Below are 16694 nucleotides of genomic sequence, written 5' to 3' on the forward strand. Positions count from 1 at the left end.
AATGATAGCATTTGACTACTGTTTATCCTACAAGAGACATTGTTCTAAGTCTTTGACATATTCAGGGTTGCTGTACCAGACAGGTGACATTACAGTTCAGAAACTGAGATACAAAGAGGCCAGGAGACTTTCACAGTGTGCACTACCAGAACTAGGATTCGAACCATGAGAGAGCCCATACTCTACACCACTGCCCCCTCCTGCCTCTGGACGGTAGGATACACTAAGATGTGCTGCAACCTGCATAATTAGACCTTCATTTTAATTTAAAACACTTCAATAAGGAGCCTAGTACTCTATTTGTTTTCTTCTGTTTGCAGATGTATCAGTGTGTGAGTTTAACTGTAGGAGGAGAGGTTTTAAGGCAGAAAAAAGAGAAAAAGGCTGGAGCCTGCATTAATTAGGTAAACCCACGTCCTCAGACAGCAATGCCCCAGAGCCAAGCTGGAAGCCAAGAAATTTATTTTAAAAATACGATATCTCCCAAGCTGAAGATTACGTCAAATATATGGTGATATACCACCCAAAAGGCAAAAGCCACAGTTTGCTTGTTTAAAGGCTTATTTTTAAATGGCTTGGCTGCTTCTCAGAGCCGTACCACAAGCAACAGGCTGCAGTTTCTATGCAAGGGTTGGAAAGTTGTCTTGAGAACATGAATTGTGGTCTTGCCCAGAGGCTCTGAACCTTTAGTAGAATCACCCCAACCCCACAGATATCAGGCAGGCCAGCCAGGCAGCTGGTTGTCATATCTGTCACACCTGAGCCGTGGTGTCCACAACACTCCTACCTAGTGGGGGAGAAATTCCATTTGTTGAATAGCAGAAAGAGCTTGGGCTTCAACAAAAATTTCCTCAAAAAGAGTGAAATGTCACACAGTGGTATAAAAAATAAGGAAAAGGGTCTTTGGGTGTTGTATTAGTGGTGTAACTGGAGATTGAAGGGTCAAGTGTAAGGGAGTGGTTATTTGAAACATATAAACATTCAGATGATGAATGTTTGCAGCCTGTCTGGTACCCATCTTGTCCCAAGTGCCAATCTCTTCCGTTGTTTCTGCTACTTAAGAAAGACACCATCTAATTTGCCATATAGAGAGCTTAAATGGAGCTGTAAGTATTTGGGGGAAAGAGGTTGGTAGTGTTAACCTGGCCTGTCCTCTGCTGTATTATAAACAGTTGTTATCTGAAACAGTTGAGAACACAGGGAATAAAAAGACCCAATTATGCACCAGGAAGTCCAGTGCCCCATTTTTGGAGAAGGAAAGTGACAAGGCATTGAGTTGCATTGATTGGGTCTCCGTGGCAGGCCAGCTGCCCCCCAGGAAGGCCTGGTATTCCTGTCCTCTCCGTGAACCTGCCTGAAAGGGATATAGGAGTTATTGGGTAATCAGGACTTGTCAGCACCTCGGTTATGCAGGATGGTTCAATCCGATAATGTGAATGGAACCTGTAATAGGACTGATGAAAAGCACTCCAGTTTCAAAAGGGCCTTGAATGATTTTTTGTTCATTTTCTGTTTACATGTAATGTGTTATTGATGTCATTACCTTATAATACGGCAGCTTGTTTCATAGAAAAACCAGGAATTATTCATTCTTTAAAAAAAAAAAAAAAGACGTAGAAGAAAAAGAAGAAGGAAAGAAAGAAACCCTGTTACGTGAGGAAAATTGCATTCGAATGCTGCAACTGAAACATATTGATTTTCTGGCACTAGACTTTTAGATTAAAATGCCAATGCTAAATCCTTTCATGACCTATAGTTCATATGAAGTTCGCATGTCATTTACTATTATTCTAGGGTAAAAAAAAAAGCTGAATCTTTAATGAAAACATGGTTGGAAAGAATGTCTGCCGTTTCCACAATTTGCATACCATTATAATAATGCCTGATTATGAGCTAAACATGCTGAGAGTGGGATGGGTTGAACATTTCTCTTACTTCAAATCAGAAGTCATTTGTCTGTTTGAATTGTCTGCTTGGCTTGGCTCCATCCTTGGTGGGAGTCATGGCTATGCACTCTTTTCATTGTCCAGGCTTGTTAGGGTTGGTGCATTAAGCTCCCCATGCTAAGACAGATACATTCCTTCACATTCTACTAGTGCCAGAGATTTATGTATGTCTGGTCTTACTGTAGTCTAGAAAACACTCATGATACCAGTTAGCTATTTATCCAAATTAGTTAAAAATTATAATATAGATCAGGCGCAATGGCTCATGCCTGTAATCCCTCAGGATGAGGCAGGCGGATCAATAGAGAACCGGAGTTCAAGACCAGCCTGGACAACATAGTGAACATATGGGAAACCCCGTGTCTACTAAAAATACAAAAAAGTAGCTGGGTGTGGCGGTACACACCTGTAATCTCAGCTGCCCGGGAAGCTGAGGCACAAGAATCGCTTGAACCTAGGAGGCGGAGATTGCAGTGAACTCAGATCGTACTACGACACTCCAGCCTTTGAAACAGAATGAAACTCTGTCTCAAAAAAAAAAAAAAAAAAAAAAAAAAAAATCTGTAATATGGCCATGTAAGTTCTCGGCATAGTGTTGATATGATTGCATGGTTACTGCCAATCTCAAAAGTCCCTTAGCCAACACACAAATTCCTCAATGGCATCTCTGGTCACAGTTTTTGTTTTCCAACAGTGAGCCAGGTTTGAAAGTTGTGCAAAAATATCTTCATTTCCTCTTTTGTATTTTCAAGCTATTATCACAAATATTTGTGCTTTGATCAGAGCTTTCTGTACCCCCTGCTAAGCCAGGAATTATTTAGTTTATTTGTCGTTGGACAGAGATGAGTAGGTCCTATAACGTTTTGGCCTCTGTCACTAGAATGAGGACGAGGCACTCAGAGGGTGTAGATTTCTTAGATAAGCAGCTTCTCTAGCTAGAATCTTTCTCAGTGTCTGTAGTACGGGGTTGCAAACTAAGGTCCACAAACTAAATGCTACCCCAAACCTGCTTTTATAAATAAAGTTTTATTGGAACACAATCATGTTCATTTGTTTACATATTATCTATGGCTGGTTTTATACTACAGCAGCAGGGTTGAGTAGTTGCAGTAGAGACCATATGACCAGCAAAGCCTAAAATATTTACTATCTGGCCCTTTACAGAAAAAGTTGGCCAATCCCTGCCCTGTAGGATTTTGTTCCTCTAAAACGTTCTCCTAAATTATGGTGCCCACTAGTAGGTACAGCTCTAGGCCCAGCAGTGAGTGCAAGAGTAGATACCATGGAACTTAAAATCATGTGTTTGAGTGAGATGGAATCTTAGAAATCACCTCATCTTAATTTCCACATGGCCGCTGTTTGATTACCACAATAATCTTTTTGCTATTGGGGAACATTTTAAGTCTCCAAACACGCCATTCTGTATTTTGATAGTTTTGTAAGGAACTCTTCCTGGTATCAAGTACAAATCTATCTCCTTGTAAGTTCTTTCCCTTGGTCATATTCCTATGCTTTGCCAGCATACGGACAAGGATGAATGCTCTTCAACACAGTAATCATTCGGCTATTAAAAACTATTATCATTTTCTCCCTGAGTTTTTTATTTTTTATTTTTATTTTTTATTTATTTTTTTTTTGAGACAGTCTTGCTCTTTTGCCCAGGCTGGAATGCAGTGGTGTGATCTCGGCTTACTGCAACCCCCACCTCCCAGGTTCAAGTGATTGTCGTGCCTCAGCCTCCCGAGTAGGTGGGAATGCATCACCACGCCCAGCTAATTTTTGTATTTTTAGTAGAGACAGGGTTTCACCATGTTGGCCAGGCTGGTCTTGAACTCCTGACCTCAAATGATCCACCTGCCTTGGCCTCCCAAAGTGCTGGGATTACAGGCATGAGCCACTGCACCCAGCCTCTGTGAGTATTTTCTAATTCAAGTTAAATATTCCAATTTGCTTTCTTTGTTCCTCTTGTGGCAGAATATTGAGCTCTTTAGCAATCCAGTCATGTTCCTCTGTTTGCACTAATCCCTCACTAGGCACTAACATGATATCCCAGATGTGGTTCTACCAATGTGGAGTTAGGCAGAGTTATCACCTCCATCATTCTAGAAGTTATATTTCTGTTAATGTAAACTAAAATTTAATTCACCTTTGGGGAAACCGCATCACTGTTGATTCAGACTCTCCATGAAATCAACCAAAAGCCCTTTGTTGATCTGTAGAAAAGTACCTTGCTGATTTTCCGAACTTTCTCTATTTTCTTGTCCTCAGTCATTTCTGCTGGCGCTGTGCCTCTATTCTTTTTTTCTTTTTTTTAGACGGAGTCTTGCTCTGTCACTCAGGCTGGAGTACAGTGTGGCGTGATCTCGGCTCACTGCAAGCTCCGCCTCCCGGGTTCACGCCATTCTCCTGCCTCAGTCTCCCAAGTAGCTGGGACTACAGGCACCCACCACCATGCCTGGCTAATTTTTTGTATTTTTAGCAGAGATAGGTTTTCACCGTGTTAGCCAGGATGGTCTTGATCTCCTGACCTGGTGATCCACCCGCCTCGGCCTCCCAAAGTGCTGGGATTAGAGGCGTGAGCCTCATAATTGCTTCTACCTGAGAAGTAATGAAACAGATGTCTCAAATTCCCTTGTACATTACCTACACACATGAAGGATGGCTTCTTCCAGACTGTTTATTCTTCTTCAACCTACCTGATGGCTTTAAAGAAACTAAAGGCACTGAAGGCAAAGATTCTTCATGAAAGTCGCAAAGCCTGCTCTACACACATTTATTGCCCCTTCCCCTGTCAGCAGCATGGTAGGATTGCCCTTGCTGGCCCCTTATGGTTGAACAGGCCATGCGATGAAGTCTGGCCTGTGAATTTGGAGTGAAAATGATGTGTGTAGCTTCCAGGCCAACCATTTGTCTACACATTTAAAACCCTCCAGTGCTCTTTCTCTTTGGCATTGTGACCAGCAGCACTCAAGATGGTGGTTGTTTTGCTAGTCTGGGTCTCATCGTAAGGTGAGATGGAGCAGAGTTTCCTGCTCACTCATGGTGGATATGGAGCATGAGTGAGAAATAGTCCTTCATTTTGCTGAAGTTTGAGCATTGTTTTTGCAACACAGCCTAGTCTGTATGACTGATACTCAGATTTTCTAGGCACTCATTCATTCAACATTAGGTCAATATTTTTTGGTACCTAGTATGTGAAAAGCACTCAGAGTTATCACAATGAACAAAAGTCTCTATCCTTGTGGAAATAGGGGGTTTGGACATTTCAGGTAGTAACCACATGAGACCTGGACCTCTCCAGATACCGTGTAGCAGACAAAATGCAGTATGTTCAGAGTGTTTCTTCAGATATGTGATTGTCCATGAACACTGTAGAAAGAGTCTAGGCTGGGAGCTGGAATGCCAGGGTTTAAGTGCTACTTTTACCACTCACCTACTGCGTGACTATGGTCACCTACTGCGTGACTGACAACCATACCTGTCTGGGCTACCATTTTCTTTACCCCTCTCTATTCACACATTATTCCACTCTGTACCATCTGTGCCAGTGGTTGTTCAACAGCTCCTTGAATGTTTCTTGAAACAGCATGTACAGTACTTCCTCAGGCAGTGCCTATGTCAGTGTTTTTACTCTGAAGCACTTAGGTTCTAGAAGTCATGAGATATAGCCAGAATTTGCATGTAAATAAATTTGTTACTCAGTTTATATTCTATGCCAACCACTGCCTTGAACTGCACACTCTGGAAATTAAAGGCGATGTATACGTAATGGCCCTGAACCTTCAAGTCCAATGGAACAGATGAGACTGCCACTTAGGTACGAGGATACAACATTTGATGCTAAACTGTGGGTCAAGATCAGAAGAAAAGAAGTTTAGGAGGGGATAGGGCAATCAGGGAAGGCTTCATAGAGGGTGTTGGGCTTGTTCCAAGCCTTGAAGATCTTTAGATTCTAAGTAGGTGGCAGGCATAAAGGAAAGGCACATCTGACAGGACGGCCACCTCAAGAAGGGGAAAGAGAGGATGCACATGGCGTATTTGTGAAAACAGAATTGAGTCCCAGCTGCAAGTACAAAGAATGGGAGTGAAGACTAGATTCTGAACCGCCCTGCGTGGACAATTATTAGAAGAGTCCACTGGTATGAATTTTAAAAGATACGGCACTAGCCATCCATACTGTTTGGGTCGGTACTAAAGGCTATTTTCATTTCCTCCTCATAGAGGCCTCCTGTAGCCAAAAAAGAACTTTGCAAATCTGGACCTTTTCCTTTTGTCACATATTCTCTGTTTATAGTTTTTATTTAATTAACAAAAGCTATACTATCAAATATGTAGATGTTCCCCCCAAACATTTCCCATTGGTGGCAGATAGTGCCAGATCAGTATTCACGGCGGGGCAGCTGAGGGTTTCCACAAGGGAAGCAGGGTGAGGTTTATGCCTGTCTTTGCTCTGTAACAAAATGTTCGGAGAAGGGAAATATGGAAAGGAATATCATTGCCAAATGGGTTCCATTCTTCATATAAGTGATGGCTTTATTTTACCTTTCAATAAGAATGGCTTTCCCCAGGGCACATATGGTACATAGACAGTTCAGGCTCATGACACAAACTCTCAAAAAACGCAAGGAATGACAGTGGGGGATGCGGATACTCACACTCAAGCTCTGCCTCCTGATTGACCTCCTAAGAAATCCTGCCTCCTTGTTCAAGTCAGTTACCCTGAAATCTCCATACAAAAGTTCAAGTAAAACACAACTCATTAATGTTGTACTTGGTTAGAAAAAAAAAAGGAAAAAAAGTATGTAAAAAAATAAATGCTTGTGTTCAAAATATGGGTTCTTTGGGGGAGATGAGTTGTTTCCTGTGGTGTTTAGGGAAGTGGTTAATGAACTTATTGACTACAAGGCAATCAGTTTTGAAATGCCAAGGATGATGGGGGTAGAATCAGAGACGGAAGAAAAATTAATGTGTTATTTTCTATAAACGGAAAGGAGGAATTTGGGGTAATTACTTTTCTGAAAATTAAGGTTATCATTAAAAGTAATATACTGACTTTTCTGTAGATTTTGATAGCTTTCAAAACACATTCATATTCATTGTTTCATTTGATTCTCAAAACAACCCCAGGAGGTAGGCAGAGTGGATTTTTTTTTTTTTTTTTTTGTTTTCCGGTTAAAGACCTAAGATTTTGAGAAGTTAAAGGACTCAGGATTATATCGCTAATAATTGGTATGTCAGGATTGAAAATTCAGACCTTCCGACTCTACTCTGGTCAAGTACAGAGGAAAAGTAAAGGCTGGGAGTTAAAAGTGGGTTTGTAAAATGTGATTAATTGAAATGTAATTTAGTGAGTGAGAGCTCTCTCTGGAGCAGAAATTGCAAATAGAAGCCTGAGGTAATCATCTAGCAGCAGATGAGCTTGTACAATTGTGGCCCAAACAATAGTCACAAAGTTTTTTCAATTGTTAAAAACATTTAAAAATCGGGACATTTCATAATAAAAATCTAGATTTCTAACCTCTCTTTTACAATCTGCATAGATGGCCCCACTGGGGAACATTCCCATGCAGCCACAGCCAGGAGGAACTCGGAAGCAGCTGTCCTTCTTAGATGGACATGGGCTCTCTGGTTCGCCTCAATCTCGCCACTCCCTGTTGCCGCCAGTCCTGGTGACCAATGGTCTGTTGATATTTTTCATCACACTGTACTGCTGCTTTTCTCCACCCATCTGTATCACACCCTGGATTCTAGAGGCATTTGAATTTGTGTCTTCAAGTCTGGAGGCAGCATCCAGGCTCTATCCATTTCTAGCTAATTTGAATGTGAGCAGATTGCTTTCCAGGTCAAGACTTCCATTTCTGTTTCCATTCTCTAAAATAGGGATGATGGTGGTGGAATGTAGTGGATATCTATTTGTTGTTTTTGTTTTTGTTTTCCCAGCATTAATCCTTTCCTTGGACGTTCCCCTCTTATGGGAATAAGAAGACCCACTTGTTTTTTCTCTAGGATGAGTGACCCTGGCTACTCCAATCAAATGTAGATAAACCAGACTTAGAATTAAGAGTTAGTGACCCAAACAGACATGCATGTGTGGTTCGGTTTGCAAGATCTACATCAGGTTTCTAGAGACAGCCATGGCAGATGGGTCAGTGGTTGATACCATTCAAAATTCATTATCAGTACATTAGTGGCTTGAACTGGAATGCTTATGCCTAATGTGGGAAGTAAGTAGGTTTCTCCAACTCCCTGGTGTGATGTCAGCGATTATCTCTGGTTGTGAAACTTCTTTGTCTGGTTCCCTGGACCTTCCAGAGATTTTGCAAGCTCTGTAATATACTGTAGTGCTTGTCTTTTGCTAACTGGCTCCCAGATCCCTTCTCCACCTTTCTCCTATTCTACTCTGTGTTGCTTTAGGTAACTGTAAAATTCATTTCCTAAGCTCTGTGTCAGCAGGTCTATAGGATCTAAAGTTTATGCAATTTGGGGGCTGTCTTTAGTCATAATACAAAATTATACATACAAAATTATGTACAAAAGAGAATATTTATTTATTTCCTATGAGAAAAAAGTAACAGTCCAGGCGTGGTGGTTCACACCTGTAATTCTAGCATTTTGGGAGGCCCAGGCAGAAAGATCGCTTGAGCCCAGGAGTTCAAGACCAGCCTGGGCAACATAGTGAGACCTCATCTCTACAAAAAAGAAAAAAAAATAGCTAGGTGTGATGGTATGCATCTGTAGTCTCAGATACTTGGGAGGCTGAGGCCGGAGGGTCCCTGGAGCCCAGGAGTTGGAGGTTGCAATGAGCTATGATCACGCCACTGTACTCCAGCCTCGGTGACAGAGCCAGACTCTTTCTCAATCAAAGAAAACAACAAAAAAAAAAAAAAAAATAAAACAATAGGTATATACTATATATAGTTAGTTATTTTTTTTTTTTTTAATCAACAAAACCATACGTCTTAAATTTCTCAAGAACTTTAAAATCAAGAACCAAAATAAACAAAGCTGGGAAAAAGATTTAGGTCTTTTTTTTATTAAACTTTTGAGTATTGCTCATAAATTTTTTCCTAGATTTTAGCCTTCATCGTTTGTTTCTTTTTTACACAATAATTTTCTATAGGAGAAAGCATGAAATATATTTGTTCTTTTCCCTTTCAGTATTGTAGAAAAGTTCCTATTCATAATATTATTAATGTTACATAAATTGTAGGGATCATTGTCAATTGTGGGAAAACCTCTATCAAGTTGTTTTCACAGGAGAGCTGTAAGATTTTAAGATAGTTTAAGTTTCTTATGTTGCAACCAATGAATCTGTCATCAGTTTCTTGGGGTTGAGACATCTGAGGTGAATGCCAGGTAAAATGGCACAATGGGTGTGTGTATATTACTACAGTCCATTCTAACACCAAGACATCAACAAAAACCTTTTTTTTCACCTATCTGAATGTCTGGTGGAGTATTTCTTTTTTATATTTTCATTTTTTAATTTTTTAAAATACTTTCCACTTTTATTTTAGACTCAGGTGGGTACATGTGCAGGTTTGTTACATGGGTATATTGTGTAATGCTGAGGTTTGGGGTATAATTGATCTTATCACCCAGGTAGTGGGCATAGTACCCAACAATTTTTCACTCCTTCTCTGCCTCCCTCCTCCCCTCTCTTGTAGTCCACAGTGACTATTGCTTCCATCTTTATGTCCATGAGTACTCAGTGTTCAGCTCCCACTTATGAGAACATGGATGCAACTGGAGGCCATCGTCCTAAGCAGATTAACACAGGAACAGAAAACCAAATAATGGCTTCCAGCTGCATCCATGTTGCTGCAAAGGGCAATATTTTGTTCTTTTTAATGTCTGTGTAGTATTCCATGGTGGTGTGTAGGTACCACATTTTCTTTATCCACTTGGTGGGCATTTAAAATTCATGCTGGATGTGGAAAAATTCTTAAGCGTATGGGGCAGTTCTATGTCTACAGGCTCTCTGGTATTCCCAGACTTCACACAATGAGTGGTATTAGTAGCCTTCAATTCTTATGTCAGCTACAACCGATGGTTTAAATCTACACAGAAAAAAAAAAACTGAACCATATACACATATCCCACTAGACAGAAACTAAATGAATTCCCAGCTCAACTCCCCCTAATCAGTCCCTAGATAGGGGCGTACTTGAGAAGTATAATGCAGGGGATATCAAAGAACAAAAAGAAAGTACTTGTAACTATTTAAATTAAAATACTATACTTTTTCAAACTATATATATATGACCATGTACACAGTTTGCTAGCACCCCTCCCAGGTCTTGGAAGGAGTGTGCACAGTGAGTGGCTCAGAAGTTTGAGACTCCCTAACTTCCCTCTCAATTCACTTATCCTTTTACCTGATTTGGCCAAAAGGAAGCACTGGTAAGAGATGGAAGGCTCCTGGCTTTTTGGATAAGACCATTTACCTCTTCAGCCTAGGATGCATAGTGCCTCCTGCCTCTGTTAATCCTTTTTTGAGACAGAGTCTTGCTCTGTTGCCCAGGCTGGAGTGCAGTGCTGCAATCTCAGCTCACTGCACCTCTGCTTCCTGGGTTCGAGTGATTCTCATGCCTAAGCCTCCAGAGTATCTGGAATTACAGGCATGCACCACCATACCCAGCTAATTTACTTTTTATTTTAATAGAGGGGGTTTCACTATGTTACCCAGGCTGGTCTCAAACTCCTGACCTCAAGGGTTCTGCCCGCCTCAGCCTCCCAAAGTGCTGAGATTACAGGCATGGGCCATCGCACCTGACCTACATTAATCTCTATCATCATACCATTTGGTTTTCAGATTGTCCAAAATATTTGTAACTACCTTCCACATTAAATTTATTCTGTCAGTCACCTAGATCTACTAGCCTGGACTCTGGTTTATATTTGTTTTTTGTTTTTTTTTTTTTTTTTGATCGAATAATATGCTCAGAAATATTTTTATATTTCTAAATTTGGCCTAAAGATTTTGTACAGATAGATGTCTATTGTCTACATAAACTTTTTTTATGAGGCACCTTGTTGAGCCCATAGGTTGATCTGAAGACCATTGTATCTGTATATCTTTATTATTTATTTATGTAATTTCTATTCCATCTATCTAGAGGTAGGGCATGTAATTTTTCTCCATAATTGACAGAGCGTGCCAAAGATGACATATGGTATTAGAGGAAAGCCTTAATTATGGGTGAGCACAAACCACAACCCTCTAAAACACAAGATAAAATAAATACATACAATAGGGCCAACTTATTAAAAATGTTACAAAGTGGAGTCTGTAAATATTTTAAGCCAAGTCATCTGGTAGCATTAAGGCAAGAAACAGAAAATGAAATTTTATTTAATTTGGAAAAGCATGCCTGGGGGAAATAATGTATAATTCAGATATATCTGAAAAAGAGCAAAGCCAGGATGATATTGATGCTGAAAGAGGATTTCGAAGAGTGGAGACAACAGATTTGGTGTTCGCATCGTCATCAGATGGTAACAATATTTTACGGGCATAAATTAGACAGCAAACTGATTAGAGAACAGCACATTTGGTATTAGCAGTTGACAGTAAAAAGAAAAGACAAAGTAGTGTAGACTGGATTGCAAGAGACTGACAAATATGACAATGACGAGATTTTCTAGTTCTTTAACTTTTTTGTCGCTTTTTGCACTGGAGACATTTTAATAAATGGAACGATGACTATATAGGACAGAGAAAATGATTCAAGTCCTAAAATTTGAGAAGGAACTCAAAGAAACTATCCAGTTAACCCCCTCATTGTACCGATGAAGTGAGGGTTAGACAGAATAAATTATTCACCCCAGGTCATTTAGCCAACCAAGGTCCTCTGTTTCCCCTCAGAATTTGGTTTATGTATAAATTTATAATTCTATAAATGTTGACTGAGGGAAATCTTATAACTAACTGTTAAGTATTTGATTATCATAAATGGTATAAAAGAATACAACATTTTTGCATAGATAAAAGGAAGAATGTAATCATAGAAAATATCTTATTACAAGTGTTAGGTGCCTTGTCTTGTTCTTTGTGTTCTTGGTGCCTGCCTTGTGTCTGGCACAGAGAAGGCATTAAATAAGTAGGATAGTCACTAAATGTATCATTGGCTGATGACTAGGTGGTTGGATGAAAGGGAGGGAGGAAGGAGGGGAGGAAGGAAGGGAAGGTAGGTGAATGAGGACTTACAAATGGGAAATGTAAATCTGTTCCTTAATTTCCCGAGGAAGAATTAACTATGCCAGTTCTGGGTCATGCTATCTCAGACTGAACACAGAAACAAACACATATTTTAATCTTGATCAGCAAGGACTTCATATCCGGCAATATAATAAAGCTAGTCTCATTTCATGATCATATCTCAAAGACCTGAGATTGCCGAGTGAGCTATTTAGCAGTGTAAATAACATGAGTAGTAACTATTTACCTAAAATTACAAAGACCTCACTATCCATGATTAAGTGGAGGGATACCAAATTAGTGAAGAATCTGAATTATAGGACACAGTTTTATTGCTTTTAGATACATATAGGAAATGGGAGTAGGCTAATATTATCTAAGAGATCATTTGAGAAAATAATTTTCATTAACTGATAAGAATTTATAATTATCATCTCAACTATTAGTAAAAGAATGCCTCCTACAAACTTAAGGCTATTTTGAAATGCTTCTCTGGTATAAAAACATTATCGGGGTACCTCTTTTATGCTACGAATCACATATGCAAACCTTTTTCTTCACACCACCCAGCCTGTCTGAATTTTCACAAATGCAGAATTAGTAGAATTAGTCTGAATTGATGAAGCTTTCCCAGACACTGCTGTTGTTGGAAACAACAGGCATCCTGTTGAATAGTTAACTAGAGATTTTGAACATGTGTTACTTAGAAAAAGTTTCAATTGAGCATGAGTTCCTCCAGCAAAATATGTCTGTCTCACTGATAGTGTAATAATCTAGTACATTTTTTAAATTAATGAACAGAAAATTAGAGGAAGGTCTGCCATTTCTTTTTCTCTTTCCTCCCTCTTTATGTATAGCTGAGTTCAGTCACCATCAGCACTAAATTCCATTCAGAGTTCACAGCCATCACGATAGCTAGTGCAGTTTTAGGTTAAGCATATTTTATCCATAAATTGCTATATTTGGTTCTCGAGTTATTATTGCAGTTCCTTGGGGTACATTTAAATCCACCTTATTGTAATAGATTATGGAATATAGTGGCTAATGTGTCTAATGTAAAATAAATGACTATAATGATTTATGATGCGACACTTCAGTTTTATTGAACATAAGGATCATTGTACTAAAATGGATGGTGTATTGCTGGTTTAGCATAAAATACTGAATAACATATTCAAGAAAATGAATGGCTTGGCCAGTTCATAATATTCTACCCCTTCAGCTGAGAGGTCTTTAATAAGCAAGAGTGTCATTACACTTGGAAATGTATGTGTAGGTAATCCATTATCTAGAACAATGACAGGGATCTGCTCAAGTCCTTATTAAAGAAGGAAATCTTTAGGAGAAAATGTAGACTTCTTTGGTCTTCCTGAAAGAATGATTTTCACCCAGCCACATAGCCACTATAATAGTGCTTAGCAGAATTGTAAGTGGCCTCCACATTTAAAAATTATCACCCTGAAACTCTCTCATGACCTGCAAGACAGAAGGGAATTTCAGAAAGGTTTTGATTTTTTCAGCATTGTCATCAGACAATATCCTTAATGTCCTTTTCTCTGTGTCAATTAACAAACCTTTTATTTTAACTCTTGTAGTGCCCAGCATAGATAGTAACTCATGCTCTGTCTTTCCCCGGGACTCCATGTTTATGTTTGATCACTGAATAATTAGATTTAAGAAGACCTAATTTAGCCATTAATTCTTATTAACTATAATATTAAAGATGATTTTCAATAATATATTGGACCAATTTGTTTGTGTTCTCAGACCTGGGGAGATGAAAGAAAATTCTTATATGGCAAATGATGTGTTTAGATTAATGGTGAAGTTTTATCCTCTGAAAAGTGGGGGAACATGAGGAATAAGGGAAGTGACATGCATGTTTTCTCACCCTCTTATCCTGGTGATCCTGAGATTCTGCCATCAAACCCTCAGGTCCTCCTGGGATACAGTTTAATGGCATAGGCAATGCCCACATAATAACTAAATCCTTGTGGGAGTATCTTAATAGCATCCATTTCATTCCCTGGAAAGATAACTAGTTTCCCTTCTGTGGAATGGCCATGTTGAGACAGGGTGAGGGAGTTTGAGTATTTTGAATCTGACAGCTGCATTATAGGTAAGACTGTCGTCAATTCCGTTACCCATTTCCCTTCTCAACACATTCTTAGTTTATGTCTGTTCTCCATCCCTTGGCCCAGACAATCTCATCTGACCAACCAAAATTAAAGAGCTGTCAGGTACCATAAAAACCCACCAATGAGGGTCTTTTCCTCACTGGCCTAAGAATTCCATTCAACATGGTTACATGCATGCATGGCAGTTTTGATTTTTTTCTCCTGAATAACAGAGCTCACCACTGCCTGAGAAGACACAGGTCGTGATGAGAAAGTGATCTGATGATGAAGTAAACCCTGTATTTGTAGAGTTAAGGAGTTTTACCATCCAGAAAAGAGAGATGTTCACAGTGGATTCTGTACTGTGTGAGTTGTAGACGGACATTTATTGATTCAGGATATACTCTCAGATCACTTCTTTTATTCTTTTGAAAAGTGATCTAGCCTAGAACTATTCATTAGAAAAGTAACTAGCACTATCTCAATGTCACAGTTTAATTTGTGTGGTCAAAAGTTTGCCATAAATCAGTCTGTTTCTGGAACAGTGGGGATGTTTTCTCTATAATAAGGATCATCTTTTTTTTTTTTTTTTTTTTTTTTTGCTAATGGATGTTTTGCCTTTGGATCTCTTGATGCATCAGTCTAGACCAAGGCAAGCGCTGCTAAGGAACTTCTGACCCCAGAAGTCACCCCAACCTCTACAACATCCCCACACCCACTTCCTAATCTTCACGATTCCTCTCCACAGCAAATTCTGTGCAGTCATTGAATATTGCCGGAATGTTTTCAGAAAGAACATTAGGGCATTTTCTTTTTTTCCTTATATTCTCCTTATCTTTCCTCAAAATATTATAATAAATTAAAATGACTCGTAAGGTCTTATCACCATTCCATAAGATATTACTTTCTCTGCAGTAGTACTCTCACACCAGCTTCAGTTTGAAACTATGGCTGATCATCCTTGGAACTGATCCATGGTATTTGCAGAAAAGGAGCTTTCCAGGACCAGGACATACAACTGAAAGTTTGGCCAATGAGAAGCCTGTCTGCTCTGACGCCATTATTAGTTCATCAGTCCCTGACCCAGGATTTCCAACATTTTTCCCTTCTGCCATTTCCTTGCATTTTACTTTGTTCCTCATGTCAGATATTTAATTTATTGCTTCTAAATGCTAAATCTCACTTCTAGCACCAAAGTGATATTTAGAATCTAGACTTATATTTATGTGAATTCATAGGTAGAATTGTTGATGTTAACATACCTCTCAAAAAAGTGCTAAAGGAGCTTTTTGTGAAACCTGAGATTTACTTTTTTGTTTGTTTTTGACCAGAGATATGATTTGGCTTCTTTCCCAGTGAACTCAACTCCTGCTTCCTTCAGTCTTGTAGCATATAGTCAAATCCCAGGTAAAGCCTCAATGTTAATCAGTTAATCCCTTAAAAATACTTTGATTTATGGCACAGAGGATAGAACCTGGGAAATTTTGAGGTATCCACCCAACATTGATATTTAAACATGCTCATTCTTTATATCCTTCAAATTATAGGCCTGTAAGTCCATCAAAGGAACTTTGGGTTTCCCTGTGGGAGCACTGTTTTTCCAAGTGGTATAACCCCAGTGTGGAAATCTGTGTTTAACAAGCAGATCTTTTTCAGTATGAGGCATAGTAAGTTTAGGATAAGCTTAGAAAGCATCAGGGTTGTCGAGTACAATTATTCCTGAGTTAAACAGGACAAATGACCCATTACAAGTTATGTGTGATGCATTCAGACTTCAGGAACTTGACCAGAATGTCTGAAGTGTACAGGGAAAAACCATGATCATTTACTTGGATGGAGTGGTTAGGTACTGCTTCCGCCAAGCCAGAGGTAACTGAATATTGGTGTAATACACTGTCTTTTTTGTTGACCAAAAAAGTTAAAATATCTACAGGAAAATTTAACAGAGATCAAAATAAAAATTTTAAATTGTGCTGTCCGGTTGGGCACAGTGGCTCACACCTGTAATCCCAGTACTTTCGGAGGGCGAGGTGGGCCAATAACCTGAGGTTAGGTGTTCAAGACCAACCTCGCCAACATGGCAAAACCCCATCTCTACTAAAAATACAAAAATTAGGCAGGAGTGGTGGTGGGTGCCTGTAATCCCAGCTACTCAGGAGGCTGAGGCAGGAGAATCACTTGAATCCAGGAGGCAAAGGTTGCAGTAAGCCGAGATCGTGCCACTGCACCCCAGCCTGGGTGACAGAGTGAGACTCCATCTCAAAAAATAAATTTAAAAAAAATTGCGCTGTCAGCCATTTAAGTCTTGAATCAATGCAAAGAGACCTTGCTCTTTGGTAGAAAGCTCAGTGTTGTGAAGTTGTAACTTCTCCCCAGAAGAAGCTGTGAATTCAATGGGATGTTCTCTAAAATTAAAAAAAAAAAAAAAAG

The 16694-nt window shown here is 39.4% G+C and overlaps 1 protein-coding gene and 1 pseudogene across 1 annotated transcript in view; both read left to right on the forward strand.

Moving 5' to 3' along the window:
• The window catches only part of RARB (retinoic acid receptor beta), a 550096-nt gene that overhangs the window by 247089 nt on the left and 286313 nt on the right, over nucleotides 1–16694 (forward strand). The gene's annotated exons all lie outside the window — the stretch shown is intronic.
• Nucleotides 11333–16694, forward strand: part of LOC108543057 (cofilin-1 pseudogene) — an 11266-nt pseudogene continuing 5904 nt past the window's right edge.

Source organism: Rhinopithecus bieti, unplaced genomic scaffold, assembly GCF_001698545.2.
Source record: "Rhinopithecus bieti isolate Rb0 unplaced genomic scaffold, ASM169854v2 scaffold_23460, whole genome shotgun sequence".
Lineage (NCBI taxonomy): Eukaryota > Metazoa > Chordata > Mammalia > Primates > Cercopithecidae > Rhinopithecus > Rhinopithecus bieti.